The following is a 15,444-nucleotide window of genomic DNA, read 5'->3' as shown; positions in this document are numbered from 1 at the left end:
GTTTGACAAATCTCATGAAACACTTTTAAAAATATGAAAAATCATTTATAGCGTTAAAAAATTACTTATAATGTTTTATGGTGAAATATTTTATAGGTGATTCTCCTCAAAACACTTTTAGATAAAACATTTTTACTAAAAACACTTTGAATAGAAATAATGTAAAACATACTTTTAACAAGTGTTTTAATATAAAACAATACAAATAATTTTTCAAGACTATAAATGATTTTTAAAATTTTAAAAGTTGTTCCCTAAATTTTATCAATTTGTTTCAAAAACACTTTGAAAATAAAAAATGCTTCCTAAAATTATTATCAAACAAACTCTTAAATAACATTTAAATATTTGCTTTTTAAGATGATAACTTCTAAAAAATATATATGAATTCTTATATTAAAAAAAAGTTTATATTGATAAAACTCTTTTAAAATTTTTAAAAATTTAAGAAAATAAAAATTTATAGAAATTATTTACCTTTTCTAAAATTTTTTAAAAATATATATAGAAAATATATCCAAACACCCACTTAAAAATCAAAGCTTTTCAAAATCTAATCCTTACCAAGAAGGGGTGTTTTTCAACATTCTCTTAAAATGGAAGGCAAAGAAAATTATTCTATACTAAATTATGCTTATCATGAATAAAAATTATGCTAATGTAACATCAAAATTATGTAGGGTTTTACCCTTAAGATTCTTTGAACTATGGTTTTATTTTTCATTATTCGTACTCATGTTGCTGTACCTTGAAGCTAAATCAAATGATCCATTAAATCACTCTGTTACTGAACTAAATGTTACACCAATTTTAGAAGGGTCGTTTTTGGGCACAAAAATGGATTATTATTCAGTGTCCCTACAGAAATTTTCTCTATTTTCCACAATAAGAGACTATGATTTAATCATTACCCCACGACCTTCTCTTTTCATGGTTCAAAATCATCTCATTTGATTGCACCAATTTCATTGTATTTTCCTTCTGTTTGTCTAAGATATTTTCTTGGGATCACTCACATCTTCTATTAAACATTAATGTAAATTTTATTTAATATAAAAAATGATTTTATTAGAATATTTGGATAAAAAGATAAAATAGTTTCTAATGTCGAAAAATAAAATATATTTTTTGATGAGTACCTTTGTGCTTGTTTTAATTTTCCTTTCTTGTCAAAGAAAATAAAATTGATAAAGGGTGCTTTAAATCATATTACTTATTAAGTTTATTATTATTATTATTATTATTATTATTATTATTATTACTATTATATTTGAGATTTTTTTCTCTTCAAAAACAAACATCTATTTTATGGACAATACATGAACATTATCTTAATAAATTGTTTTGTAACATGACCATCTTTTAACCAATGGTGGTAATTAATTTTTAATTGAATAATGCATTATAATTTAATAATTTGAAAAGTATAAAATACCCTTTTAAATTCGAAATAGACGTGAACTTGACATGGTTTAAATTATTAAAACACGATGTCATCAATCAAGTCAAACAAATACATTATATTAAGAGATGTGCATGTAATTATATCATAATTTTGTTTTTCCTCATATATGATATTTTTTGTATAAAGTTTTGTAAATGAAAAATGACAAAATCTTTTGGTATGCAAAAATGTATAAAAACACTTTAAAATTGAAAAGAGAATATAATGGAACATAAATTAGATAAAAATCACCTTTAAAAAAAAAAGATATAATAGAAAACATGAAAATATGGGTAAAAACAAGTTTGGATGAAATTTAAGATAAAGAATCAAAGAAAATAAATTAAATGTAATAATATAAAAATCATAGAATCTTCAAAACTATAATTACAACAAAATTTTTTATTTAAAATTAACTCAATAATTTAAATGAATGATTTTTTTTTTTTTTAAGAAAAAAACTACAAATGTTACAAAGATAATTTTTTTATCATTTTTAATTCTATTTAAATATGATTTTTTTAATCTCTACTGACATTATGTTTATAAAGGTAAAATAGTAAAAATATATATTTCATATGGTTTACTTATAATAGACACTTTAAATATGATAATTTTAATTTTATTTCCTATGTTTTAATTTTAGTATGGAATATCTAAATGACATAGTTTGGTAAAAAAACATTGATAATTTTTCCTAAATAGTTATTACATGTTGTTTATATTGTCTTGAGTCATTTGAAATAATGACACTAATGGGTTTTCCATTTTATATTAATTTGATTTCACAAAAAATATAATACCTAAATATTGTGGTTAATTTTCCTTTATATGAGATGTAAATGTACTAAGAAAAAATATTGTTAAAACTACTTAAAATGAAATATGTAATTACAAATTTTGGATGATGAAATTTAAAAATTCAAATTGAAACTATTTTTAGGTAAAGGAATGTGTGGGGAAAAGTGTTCACTCCTTAGGTGACAAGAAAAAAAAAAAAGGTTGAGAATTGATTGAAATCTTGCATAAAGAGTATCCTTATATACTTCTTGTACACTTAGTACATTTCCATTGTACAATTAGTGTAACGCTATTTTACAATGGTGCAATATATCTCTTTTAAGTTATATATCCATATAGGTATGTTAACCATATTTCTAACGGTTTGAGAAAATGATGGATTAATTAGGTTTAAATTTTTTTCCCCAAACATTATTACTAGGGAAAGTATCGGAATTTCCATGTGAGACTTAAATAAAGTGCATGACATAGGTATGCAATCTGTAGGTGACAAGGAAAATGAAGAAGTGATTCAGAATCGATTAAAATATTTCATAAATGGTAGCCTTGTACACTTAGTACATTTCTCTTATACAATTAATGTAATACAATTGTACAATGACACAATATATCCATTCTAAGTAATGTGTCCACATACGTGTGTTAATTATATTTCTAATGGTTTAATCGAGAAAAAAAGTGGACGAATTAGAGTTAAATTTTTTTCCCAAACATCATTACTGAAGAAAGTATTGGAATTTCCATGTGGGAGTTAAATAAAGTGCATGACATGGGTATGCAATTTGTGAGTGACAAGGAAAATAAAGGAGTGGTTTAAAATCAATTGAAATATTTTACAAATGATAATCTTTTACACCTCTTGTACACTTAGTATATTTTCCTTATATAGTTAGTGAATACCCTTATACAGTGACACAAATTTTATATCTCCGTAATCAATGTGTGCCTATATGTGTATTAAACATGATTCTAGTAGTTTGATTAAGAAAATGACAGAAAACTTAAATTCGATTTTTTTGTGATTATATTTTTGTAAAAAAAAAAAATACAATTAACCGATTTCTTTATTTAATTGTGAACATATTATATTTTTGTAAAAAAAAATATATGATTGACCGATTTCTTTATTTAATTGTGAACATATCATATTTTTATTTTATTATTAAAATAACTAATATAAAAAATAAAAATAATAATCAATAAATGAAATTTAATCTTTTTATTATTTTCATATGAAAAAAATAGTATTAAACAAGGTCTTCAATTTTAATTTTTAAAAATAGTTTTTATTTTTTAATTACACCTATGTTAAAAAAAAAATACAATATAAGAAATAAAATTTATTTTTAAAAATAGAAAAATAAAAACTAGAAAAATATTTTAAAACTAAACCCAAACATAATTTATATAATTTTTAACTACTTGTTTTTATTTAAAATGAGTGAATATATCATTCAACCCTTTTATACTAAATTTTTTTTATCTCTACCATACTATGTATTGATATAATCCATTTCTAAATACGAACACATTTTAATTGGATATTTAAAATAAAAACTCTTCATCCATCGTCTTTCTTTCTTTTCCTTTTACTTATTTCAATAAATTTTCAATTAATTCAAATCATTAAAAAAAATTCCTTAATAAACAAATGTGCAACATTTCATATAACTTATTATCAAAAGTCTATGTTCAAAAAATTATTAAAATAAGAAAGAAAGAAGATTAAAAAAAAAATTAAACCTTTTATTTTAAAATAATAAAAAATAAACTTTAAAATACCTTTTATTATAAAAGAAAAAATATATATTTATTTTAAATAGTGTTTTAATCATTAAATTATTTATTTCTAAAATGTAAAAGATAATTTTTATTCATTTAAATTAATATTTTTTTCGAAAGTATTTTCTAAAATAGTTTTTGAATCATTAATATAATTTTTTTTATTTATAATTTTAAAATAGAAAATAATGTTGATTTTTAAAAGAATTTTAAAAAAAACAATGAAAAATAAAATAAAGGATTAAATCAAGGAGAATTTTATGAAAGTGGCATGTAAAGAGTGGTGGTATAAAGACAAAAATGATAGGTGTAAGTCAAAAGAGTATTTTTGTCTATTCCTACATTATATCCTTGTAATCAATTATGGGTGTTTGAAGGACTTTTTATTAATTATCAAATTCAAGTGGGTTTAAAACATAATTCTCCTCATTATCTTTATTTATTTAAAAATGATTTGTAATACATGCATTTTTTTTATTAACGAATCATCTAATTATTCCCTAAAATACTTCTTTTACTTGTGTCATCAATATTGATTGATAACTAGACTCCTCCTCGTAAATGTTTTTTTTTTTTTTAATTTATTATAAAAGTTTTATAAAATACTTTTTCTAAAAAAATATTGCTTCTAAAGGTAACCTTTTTATTTTTCATTTTTATGTTTCCAAAATGAATAGTAGTAATACTTGGCAATTTATATAAATGTTAATGAAATATTTGATTGATATGAATTTTTTTTTTTTTTTTTGACAAATTTTGTAAAATGACACAAACTTTTTTTTAACCAAATAAAACATATTTTTTAATAAGATTTTATTGAGAGGTATAACAAATTTTTAATCGCTAATATGACTAAGCACTTGACTTTTTATTAGATTTTTTTTATTATTTTCATATTTCATTTTAGCTTAAGGGTTCTTCTAATTAAGTTTTGAGGATTAGAAAATAATATTAAAGTTAGTAATGATTTAAATCAAGTTAATTGTTTCAAGGTTCTTTTTTTTGGTGGGGGGGGGGGGGGGGGAATTAAAGAAAGTTCAAGCTACAAAAAATAGAAGATGGGTGACTAAAGGATTTAGAACTTTTTAAAGACTTAAGAAGACCTAGGACTTATTGTAAGATTGATTTTTGTCGGTGCACTTGAGTTATAATTTTTTTTATTTTATGCATTTGATGTTTCAAAAATCATTTCTCATTGAACTTAAATAGATTGCATTTCTTAAAATTAGATGATTTCTTTTTTATTTTTTTTATTTTTATGAAATACTAATCCTAATTCTTTTTAAACTTGCTTTAAAGGGTTATTTGAGGTTGAATGTATTACCAAAGGTTCTTAACTTTAATTTGGAATCATTTCTACACTTTACAATGCAACGATCGAGGCAAGGGAAACCGATTAAGCCCGTTGGCCTCAACTAGTCAAGGGACACTTTATTTACTCTCTCTCGTCTAGTAGCATATTTTTAACCTATTGAGGTAGAAGGTTCGATCAGTTGAGAATTGGTTGAACCAATTGCTCAATCGATTGAGGTCCTAAACCTTAATAGTCATTTGCTAGTACATTTAATGCACAATGCTTGTGAACCAATTGCTCAATCAACTGGGCCATTTGTTTAGGGTTTCAAGGATTACAAGTTAACTTAAGGTTCTATAAGTGATGCAAAAAGAAGATGTTGATGAAAATGGGAAAGAAAATGATACTAGTGAAGAAGATGAGGATTTGGCACTCCTCTCAAGAAAAATCTAAGATGTTCATAAAATTTCAAAATAACAAATAAAAGAAACCATCCCCAAAGAAAGTCTCACTTAAGAAAGAAGTGTCAAATGAAAAGAACTCTTCAAGCAAAGATAGGGAGAAAAAAGAGTTTATATGCTTCAAGTTCAAAAAGTTGGGATACATCAAATATGATTGTCTTATCTACAAGAGTAAGCTAAAGAGAATAAAGAAGAAATTCATGCTTTCTACATGAATTGATAGTGAAAAAGAGTCAATTGATGGAGACATGAAAAATAACGTAGTAAATAGGTGCTTCATGGCAATTGAGGATCATAAAGATGAGGTGAACCCTATTACTAGCAATGATGATGATCTTCAAAGTGCCTTTAAAGAAATGTATCTTGACTTTGAAAATTTTGGTTTGAAAAATGACTTTCTTAAAAGGAAAATTTTAAGTCTTGAGAAGGAGCTTAGTGATCTAAAAGAAAATATTGAAAATGTTGAAAAGACAAAGATCACTTTTGAAAAAGAAAACAAGAATTTGAAAAAGAAAAATGAATTGTTGACCTATTTTTTCTCAAAGTTTTCTTATACACAAGGTTTTTGAAATGATTCTTCTTAGGCAAAATTGCATTTTTGATCAAAATTGACTGGACTATAAACATTTGAAGAATGATTTGTAAAAAAGGCATTTTGTGCTAGTACATCCACTATTTGCGATTTTTGTAAAAGATGAAGTAAAATTAAGAACACTTGTCTTTTGAGAAAAAACATTTCAAAATGATACTATTCCTTAATAAAAAAATGTTTGGGTTGCACAAGTAAAGAGTGCTAACCCCCAATGACCCAAGAAGATATAGATACTTAATACATCTTAACTTGTCCTGTACGCTCCTAAGAAAGTCAAATGGTTCTTTGAGCGCTAATCCTCAAAGAAAGTTTAAACAACAAAAATAAAAGGTCATTATCTTGAGGAATTGGGCTTTTTGAAGACTTAAGAAGACCTAGGACTTATTATAGATTGATTCTTGTTGATGCACTTGAGTCATGAATTTTTTCATACACGTAATGTTTCAAAAATCATCCCTCATTGAACTTCGATTACAATTTCTTCCTAAACTTGCTTGAAAGGGATTTTTGAGGTTGAACACGTGTTAATGAAGGTTTCTGACCTCAATTTGAAGTTGTTTCTACACTTTACCATGCAATCGATTAAGGTAGGAAGAAACCAATTGAGTTGATTGGGCTTAACCGATCAAGATGCACTTTATACACCTTCTCTCATCCAATAGTATGTCTTAACCGATTAAACAATGAGACTTGACCGATCAAAGATTGTTTGAACCAATTGTGGTCTTAAACCCCAATAGTCACTTGCTAGTGCATTTAATACACAACTACTAGTGAACTGGTTGCTTGCTTGATCGAGCCCTTTTTTAGGAAGATATTGAGTTAAGTATATTTAAGTGTTTAAGAGCATTTTTGAAGATGAGACTTGATGTATTTAATTGAAAAACCATTTTTTTTGTTTCGAAAGTCTTCTAAATGCATTTATTCTTAAACTTGCTATTTTTCACAAGTGCACTTGCAAGTCCTTCATAATTTCCATTGTATTTTGAGCTTCACTTGCTATATTAGGATTGGAGAATTATCTTACCCTTCATTCATGAAGTACTTTTCAAGTGAGGTAGACACTTAAAGTATTTGTAAAAGGTTGATTGAAACCTTAGAATATAAGTGTACATATTGAGGTTCAAGCTTTGAAACTAGTGGAACCTTACTTGATTGAAAACTTGAGGAGAATGGATATAGGGGAATTGTTAAATCACTATAAAAAGTGTTTATTTCTCTTAATTCTCCTACTTTTGCTTTTTGTTTCTTATTCTCCCCTTCTCCATCTATTCTCAATTAAACTTTATGAAAAATGGCAAACACCCAATTCACCTCTCCTTGTGGGTGTGTAACCAGGTTTGAATTAGCTTGCTTTCACACCATATTTTAGAAAAATCAAATTAATTTTTTCATTTGGAAGTTATTTTATCCTTTTTAATTAAATATTTTGATTTTATTTTAAACATAAATATAAACATGCATATTATAGATACTAAAGGTAACCCTTTTATTTTTCATTTTTATATTTCCAAAATAAATAGTTCTAATACTTGGCAATTTATATAAATGTTAATGAAATATTTGGCTAACATGTTTTTTTTTTTTTTTTTTTTGAAAATTTTTGTAAAATTACATAGATTTTTTTTTTTTACCAAATAAAACATATATATATTGTAAACCCCTTTGTGGACACCACCCGGGAGAGTTGTTTTTTTTTTTTTTTTCATTTTTTGAAGTGGGGAGACCCTTTTCTGCCAAGAACAAGTTGCATGGACATGTGGCAAAGAGCATGGCTCACCATGGTGATGGTTGACAGTGATGACATCCTCTTGAGACAAGGAGCAGTGGAGCGGGCAGTGACTTGCGGGAGAAGATAGAAACAGAGGAGGGACAAAAAACTAGAAAAGGGAGCAAAAGAGGTTGAAGAAGGGTTCAGAGGAAAATTTGAGAGAGCTTGAGAAGAAACCAGTTTGAGGGTGGATAGCTGGAGGATAGAAGATTTTCTAGAGAGAACAGAAAACAGAGCTTAGAGTCCGACGAGCTTTCATTGAAGTTTCTTAGGTAAGGACCCTATATTCAGCATTGCTTCTATTCATTATCTTCTCTTTTTTATTTCTGGATATTATTGTTTGTTTTGGGTAGGAGTATCAAGTTATATGCATTTCGGCGATATATCGCCGAAATATCGTGGTCGATATTTCATGGAGAAATATCGGTCGATATTTCATGGAGACTGATATTTCGGGATTTATCGTGAGAAATCGGCGATTTTCGCGATATATCGGTGATTTGGTGATAAATCGGCGATTTTTCTCCGATATATACCACCTAGGCTAAGTTGCCCTTTGATACATAATATGCAACAACTATATATCTACTTAAATTCATTATATAAAGAAAATATAAGAATATTTTAAAGAGAAAATTAATTATAATTATTTTATAATTAAATGCAAAGTCTTTTAATTAATTACCAAAAATATAAAAATTATATAATTTTCTTCATAATGTTTTTAATATCATTAATAATTAATTAAATATTAAAAAATTATATATATATCATTATTTATTTTATATTGTTTAATACAATTGAATTAAATGGATCATATTTTAATACTAATATATATTTTAAAATTAGACATATTATAATCAAATATCATAATATTAGGTGTAATTTAATAATAAATGTACACTTATAAAATTCATATTTTTATCGATGCATACGATATTATTATCAAATATGATAAATCATGTTATACATATATCAAAATTTTCAATAAAATAACTTTAAAATGTCTATTATACTTCTAATTATATTATTATGAGGTTTTCCGTACATTTTTATGAGTTTTTAATAATTTTAGACTTACCGATATTTTTTTCCAAAATATGCACCGATATATCTCCGATATATCCATAAAATCGAAATACCGATATATCCGTGATTACCGATATTTTCATCCTTGGTTATATGTTTAGCTTTCATTGATCTCTGGATTATCTATGGATTTGTTGTCATTGTTTTATCACTTCTTTTCCTTGGTTTTGCTAAGAAGTAACTTGACTTTGTTTTAGTTACATTGTGAGATATCCCATAATTCATACCCTGTTTTTTTTGTATGAACCTATGGTCCCTCAACCCGCTTGCAAGCCCATGGATAACTCATGAAATGAGGCTTCGCTTAATGCCCTTTTGGTTCATTCATTCGTGCTTCCTTTTTGTTAATGATCCTTGCCCTATACTTCTCTGATTTTGGTGTCTGTGGTGTGTTTTGGTTGGTGCGTCTCCATCTGAGAGTGCAAATCTAGGGAGTGAATGACGAGGCTATCAAGATGTTGTTGTCCAACTTGGAAGCACATGACTGGATCTTGTTCATGCTGCTTTCGTCCAGATGTTTAACACTCTCATTAAGAGCAACAAGGGTGCAATGAAGACAACTGTTCCTGTATAGTTTATTAAGAAGGGTGACAAAACAGGTTCACCTGAAGCCGTTTTTTTTGCAAAGTTGGGGATGAGACCTTTCTCTTGGGGTCTTATGGTATTACCCGTTTATGGCCATAGCCCAATTTTTAGTCTCGAGATGCTAGAATGTATAAGAAGAGGATCACATTGGTGAGTTTGCAGCAGGAGTCTTTATGGTTCCCTTACACCCATTGATTATCTCATACCCCATCCTAGTAGTTGTACCTTAGGCCCACGTACTGGACCCCATTACCAGGGTGGAAGCATGGTGATAACCCTATTCAGGACCCCATATGTGACTCTGTGCTAAGGAGTAAAAGCAGCTCAAAGAAAGATGGCCCAAACAAAAAAGTGATTCAATGATGCGAGCTCCACGTGCATGAATTTCCATGCCATAGCCACTCTCGTCTCTCTACCTTCACACCCACCGAACCCTCTTCATACCCACTTCTCTATTTAAATCTTCATCCATCATAACCTCCAAACCCATTCCCATACCCGTTCATTTATCCATCACACCCATTGCAACAACCTACTTCATTCTGATACCCATTTTCACTCTTTCCATACCCACCACATACCTATGCCTCCATCCATCATTTCACCACCTCATCTGTTCAAACCCGTTCTCCTAGTCCCATGTATGGAAATCTCATCTCACTCAGTTCTTAAGTATTATAGCTATCACTATGCTTCATTTATCACACCTCATGCCTATCGAAACCTTCTCTTTACCCACCAATGCCCATCATCACCTTATCTTCATTTTCTAACACCCATCAAACACATCACCCCCCCACGGACCATCAAACGCTCCGATCTCCTCCACCATAGGTTCTAAATGCATTGCTTCGGGTATCAAGTATCATGCAAAGTTCAAGTTTATGTTTTCCATAATAGTTCGGGCTCTTTAAGGTTCTCCCTGCAAAGGCTCAAAGTATCCATGTTGCTACCACCACCACCGTTGAGGCCCAACTCGATAATATTATCAATCCACTCTAGAATTTTAGCCCCATTTCCCTCTGTAGAGGACTGGGTTCAAATCTTCTAGCATTGTTGTTTGTTTTTTGTTCTGGGGTTTATACATAGGCAGAAGGCGGAGTGAGAGGGAAGAATCTATTTCCTTTTTCATATAGTAATCTAGGTTTTGCTGCTTTTGTGCGTCCGTGGTGGTGGTGGTGGTGTTAAAGAGGGTGAAAAGGTGAAATCTGTGTTATAATTTTGAAAAATGGGCTTGTGGTGTGGGTATGACAGGCACATGCATTAAAAAAGAAGGGTTTGTGGTGTGAATATGAGAGATATGTGCATCGGAAAATGGGATAGTGGTGTGGGTATGCCATTATTGCAATATAAAAATGGGTTTGTAGTGCTATTGTACCTGTACACGTTATGATGCCTAGACCATGTCTTTTTATTATTATTATTATTATTATTATTAGTTATCTTCAACTTTTGATGCAAAAATAATTTAATTTTCAAAATTTTAATCTTAAGATAATTTTCCAAAATTCCAGTTTTAATTTAAATTTTCAAAACTCTCATTTTTTAAATAAAAAAAAAATTAATTTTCAAAACCTTGGTTTTCCAAACTTTAATTATTTTCAAATTTAATTTTTAAAATTCTATTTTTAAATAACTCTTCAAAATTCTGATTTCCAAATTTAATTTCTAATTTCCAAAATTCCAATATTCACGTTCGTTTATTTAATTATTATTTTCGTTATTATTATTATTCTATTTATTTATGTATTTCTTTATTTTTTAAAAAATTCCATCCTTAAACAATTTTTCAAAATTCCGACTTCCGAATTTAGTTTTCAATTTCAAAAATTCCAATATTCACGTTCATTTATTTAATTATTATTTTATTTATTTATTTTTAAAAATTCCATCTTTAAACATTTTTTCAAAATTCTGATTTCCAAATTTAATTTCCAATTTTAAAAATTCCAATATTTATGTTCATTTATTTAATTATTATTTTCGTTATTATTATTATTCTATTTATTTATTTATTTAAAAAATTCCATCCTTAAACAATTTTTCAAAATTCCGATTTCCGAATTTAATTTCCAATTTAAAAAAGTTTCAATATTCTCGTTCATTTATTTTTTAGAAAAATCAAGTACCCTTGGATATAAACCTTCAACTACCAAAGGGCACAAAAATATATATTATGCCATTTTGGGTTGGCAGCTAGCGTTTTAATTCACTATTTATTTTATTTATCATTCCCCCAATTTTTTTCATATCCCAAATTAATTTCCAAAAATTCCAATTATTATATCCATTTGTTTAAGCACTTTTATTTCCATTATCATTATTACTTTATTTATTTATTTATTTGTTTATCTTTTAAAAAATTCCATCCTTAAGCAATTTCTCAAATTTTTTATTTCCGAATTTAATTTCCAATTTAAAAATTTTCAATATTCATGTTCATTTATTTGATTATTATTTTCGTTATTATTATTATTATTATTATTATTCTATTTATTTTTTTTTAAATTCTATCTTTCAACAATTTTTCAAAATTCCGATTTCCAAATTTGATTTCCAATTTCCAAATTCCAATTTTCACATTTATTTATCTAATCATTATTATTATTATTCTATTTATTTATTCATTTTTTTAAAATTTTATCTTTAAATAATTATTCGAAATTCCAATTTTCAAATTTAGTTCCCAATTTTTGAAATTTCAAATTCCCAATTTCCGAACTTAATTTCCAATTTCCAAGATTCCAATGCTCATATTTATTTATTTATGATGATGATGATGATGATGATGATTATTATTATTATTATTATTATTATTATTATTATTATTATTATTATCGTTTTATTTATTTATTCTTAAAAAATTCCACCTTCAAATACTTTCCAAGATTCCAATTTTTATAATTTAATTTTCATAGTTTCTACTTCTTAAATAATTTTGAAAATCCTAACTTCTTTCAAATTTAATCTCTAAAATTTCAATTCTGAAATTTAATTTTCAAAACTCTAATTCTCAAATAATTTTAAAAATTCCAATATCTTTCAAATTTAATTTCCAAAATTTTAATTCTTAAATTTAATTCCCAAGACTCCAATTTTCAAATAATTTTCGAGACTCCAATTTTCAAATAAATTTCAAAAATCCAGTTTTCCCTCGAACAGTTTTAATTCTACTCTGGTTTTCAAACAACCTCCAGTTTCTCTTAATTTTACATATGCAAAAATGAATTTTTTATAATTCCGAAATAATGAAATTTGTGAGACCAATTCATGCAAGATAAATTGGGTTTTGGTGGGGGCCCAAAATTAAAGAAATTTTACTTAGAATAAAAATTAACTTGAGTGAAATGTCATGTGTGCCATTAGTGATTTCATATTCTATTTGGTGATGCATGTGATATATTTTATACTCATTCTTGTGCACTAACCCCATTTCATGATGACGCATCACTCGCTCGCTGCCAAGGTACGCACCCGCTCTCATTTTGACCATTCTCCATGCTTTGTTTTGGCTCCCAATGTATGATAACTTTTTGGTATCCACGTTTAATCAATCAATTACCACACGTGCTTTATCTTATTAGTAGAAACCCATTTTTAGGGACTTAGAGGGTGCTACGGTCTTTACCGTACCTTCCCAATAAGTAACTTTACCCTCGAGCCCTAATTTGGTTTTTCACAAACCCCTTTTCCAAATAAGGAGTCACACTTAGGATTTTCTTTTTTATTTTGTTTACCCTTTAAAAAAAATAAAACAAAAATAAGTGACGACTCCAAGTCATTTTCTAAACAATATATCAGTTTTTCATAAATAAATGAAAATAGAGTTTCGCCATCGAGTGGGAGCACATCGAACCAAAATGCAAGGTCCACATATATATATATAGTAGACCCCCATTTTGGAGGGGGACTTTTCTGCATATGATCTTTACACGTGTCACTCCCGTATTGGTCATTGTGGAATCAAGGTAGTGGATTGAGATGATCAGTGAGAGAATGACACTTGTAAAGAGGATGGTTGGTTATGCAGAGGGATTTTTTCCATTTTGCCAACTGAGGGAGAGATGAGGATTTTTTAGTGGAAGCAGGGTTGGCAGAGAGGTGGTGTCGTCTGGCCGTTGAGGGATGCTTTTAGCTGGCAGCTGCAGGGTAGTGGAAGTGGTGGCTGTTGCTGCAGAGAGGTTTGTAGGGGCAAATCAGGTAGTGGAGATATCGGCCTAGAAGTGGAAGGTGGCAGAAATCTTTAAAGTGAGGGAGCTTTTGTTTGGTTTTTTTGGGGGAGGAAGATTGGGAGAGTGTGTTTTTCCAGGGGGAAAGGAGAGGAAGAGGGGATTTTTTCACAGGAGAGACATTTTCTGGGGAGAGTTTTCTTTCTGAGAGTTAGGGTGATAACCATTTTTCTGCTGTGAAGAGAGTGGTTTCCTTCTCGGAGTTTGGCTGGAGAGGGGAGAGATTCACATTCAGAGACGATTTTCTTGCTTGAGAGTCAAGTTTTTGCTACTGGAGGAATATTCAGAGAGTGGGGCTAGCTTGGGAGAAAAAGCTTGCTGGTGAAGAAGTCTTCTGCTAGTTTCAGGTAAATCTACCTTGAGTTTGGTAAGTTCCCGTTCCTTAATGTGTTGTTCTCTTCTTTACTGATTTATGAGCATAGCTTTGATTGTTTGCTGTGGACGTCAAGGGCCACAGGTTTGCTTTGGTTAAATGTGATTATCTGCTCTTCCATGCTCTATTATGTTTTCTCCTTATGTTCTTGATCTTTTCCCCCACCATGGCGGGATTATCCTTTTTGGGTTTGAGTTTGATGTTTGACAGCTTGTGTTGAAGACTTCCTGTTTGTCCACTCATCCTGAGCTCGTTCATCCTTCATTGAACGGTGCTTTATCTAAATGTTTCTTGAATCTTGTGTTTTTTTACTCTGTTTTTTTTTAAGCGATTTCATTTCCCATACCTCTCTGCTCTCATGGAACTGGTTACGGAAAGTTTTGATTCATATTTTACTACCCGAGACCATCAGCACCAGTGGCTTTAAGAAGGTGATGTTCTCTAGAAAAGATGTATAGAATAAGACCCAGTTCTTGATTGTTGTAGCAACTGTCATGGCAAGCTCCAGTTATATTTCAGAATAATTTCATGGCTCCCGAGAGACTCCTCTTCAAGGTGGAGAATACCGTCATCCTGTCATGAGACACTTACTGCACAACAAGAGGGTGTAGTGCTGCCATGCAAGTTCCCTGGGTTTGAGCTCTTCATTTTTCTGGAAGGTGTGATGTTTGTCGATGTGGACGGCCTAACTGCTCACATTACATGGTATTTTGGCTCTAGGCTCTGGGCCCAACTCAACTTGGTGAAGAAACTGAAGCTTCTTTTGGGAACAGACCTCATAGCACTTCTAAGCTAGCTGACCTTCGTGAGGATCTTTTTGAAAACTTCATAATGGAACTTCAGAAAAAGGAAAGGACAAAGGCGCTTGAAGAGCAGAAGCGGAATAGGATGAAGCTGATATACTTATGTTTTCCTTGAAAGCTGATCTGGATAGGAAATTCACATATGATGATGATATAAGGCTTATCTCGGTATCTCTTAAATCTTTGGGACCAGGGGCGCCCTCGTTCAATCAGCAATGAC

The sequence above is a fragment of the Vitis riparia genome, chromosome 8, assembly GCF_004353265.1.
Source record: "Vitis riparia cultivar Riparia Gloire de Montpellier isolate 1030 chromosome 8, EGFV_Vit.rip_1.0, whole genome shotgun sequence".
NCBI lineage: Eukaryota > Viridiplantae > Streptophyta > Magnoliopsida > Vitales > Vitaceae > Vitis > Vitis riparia.
Note: the sequence above shows the minus strand (reverse complement) of the source record.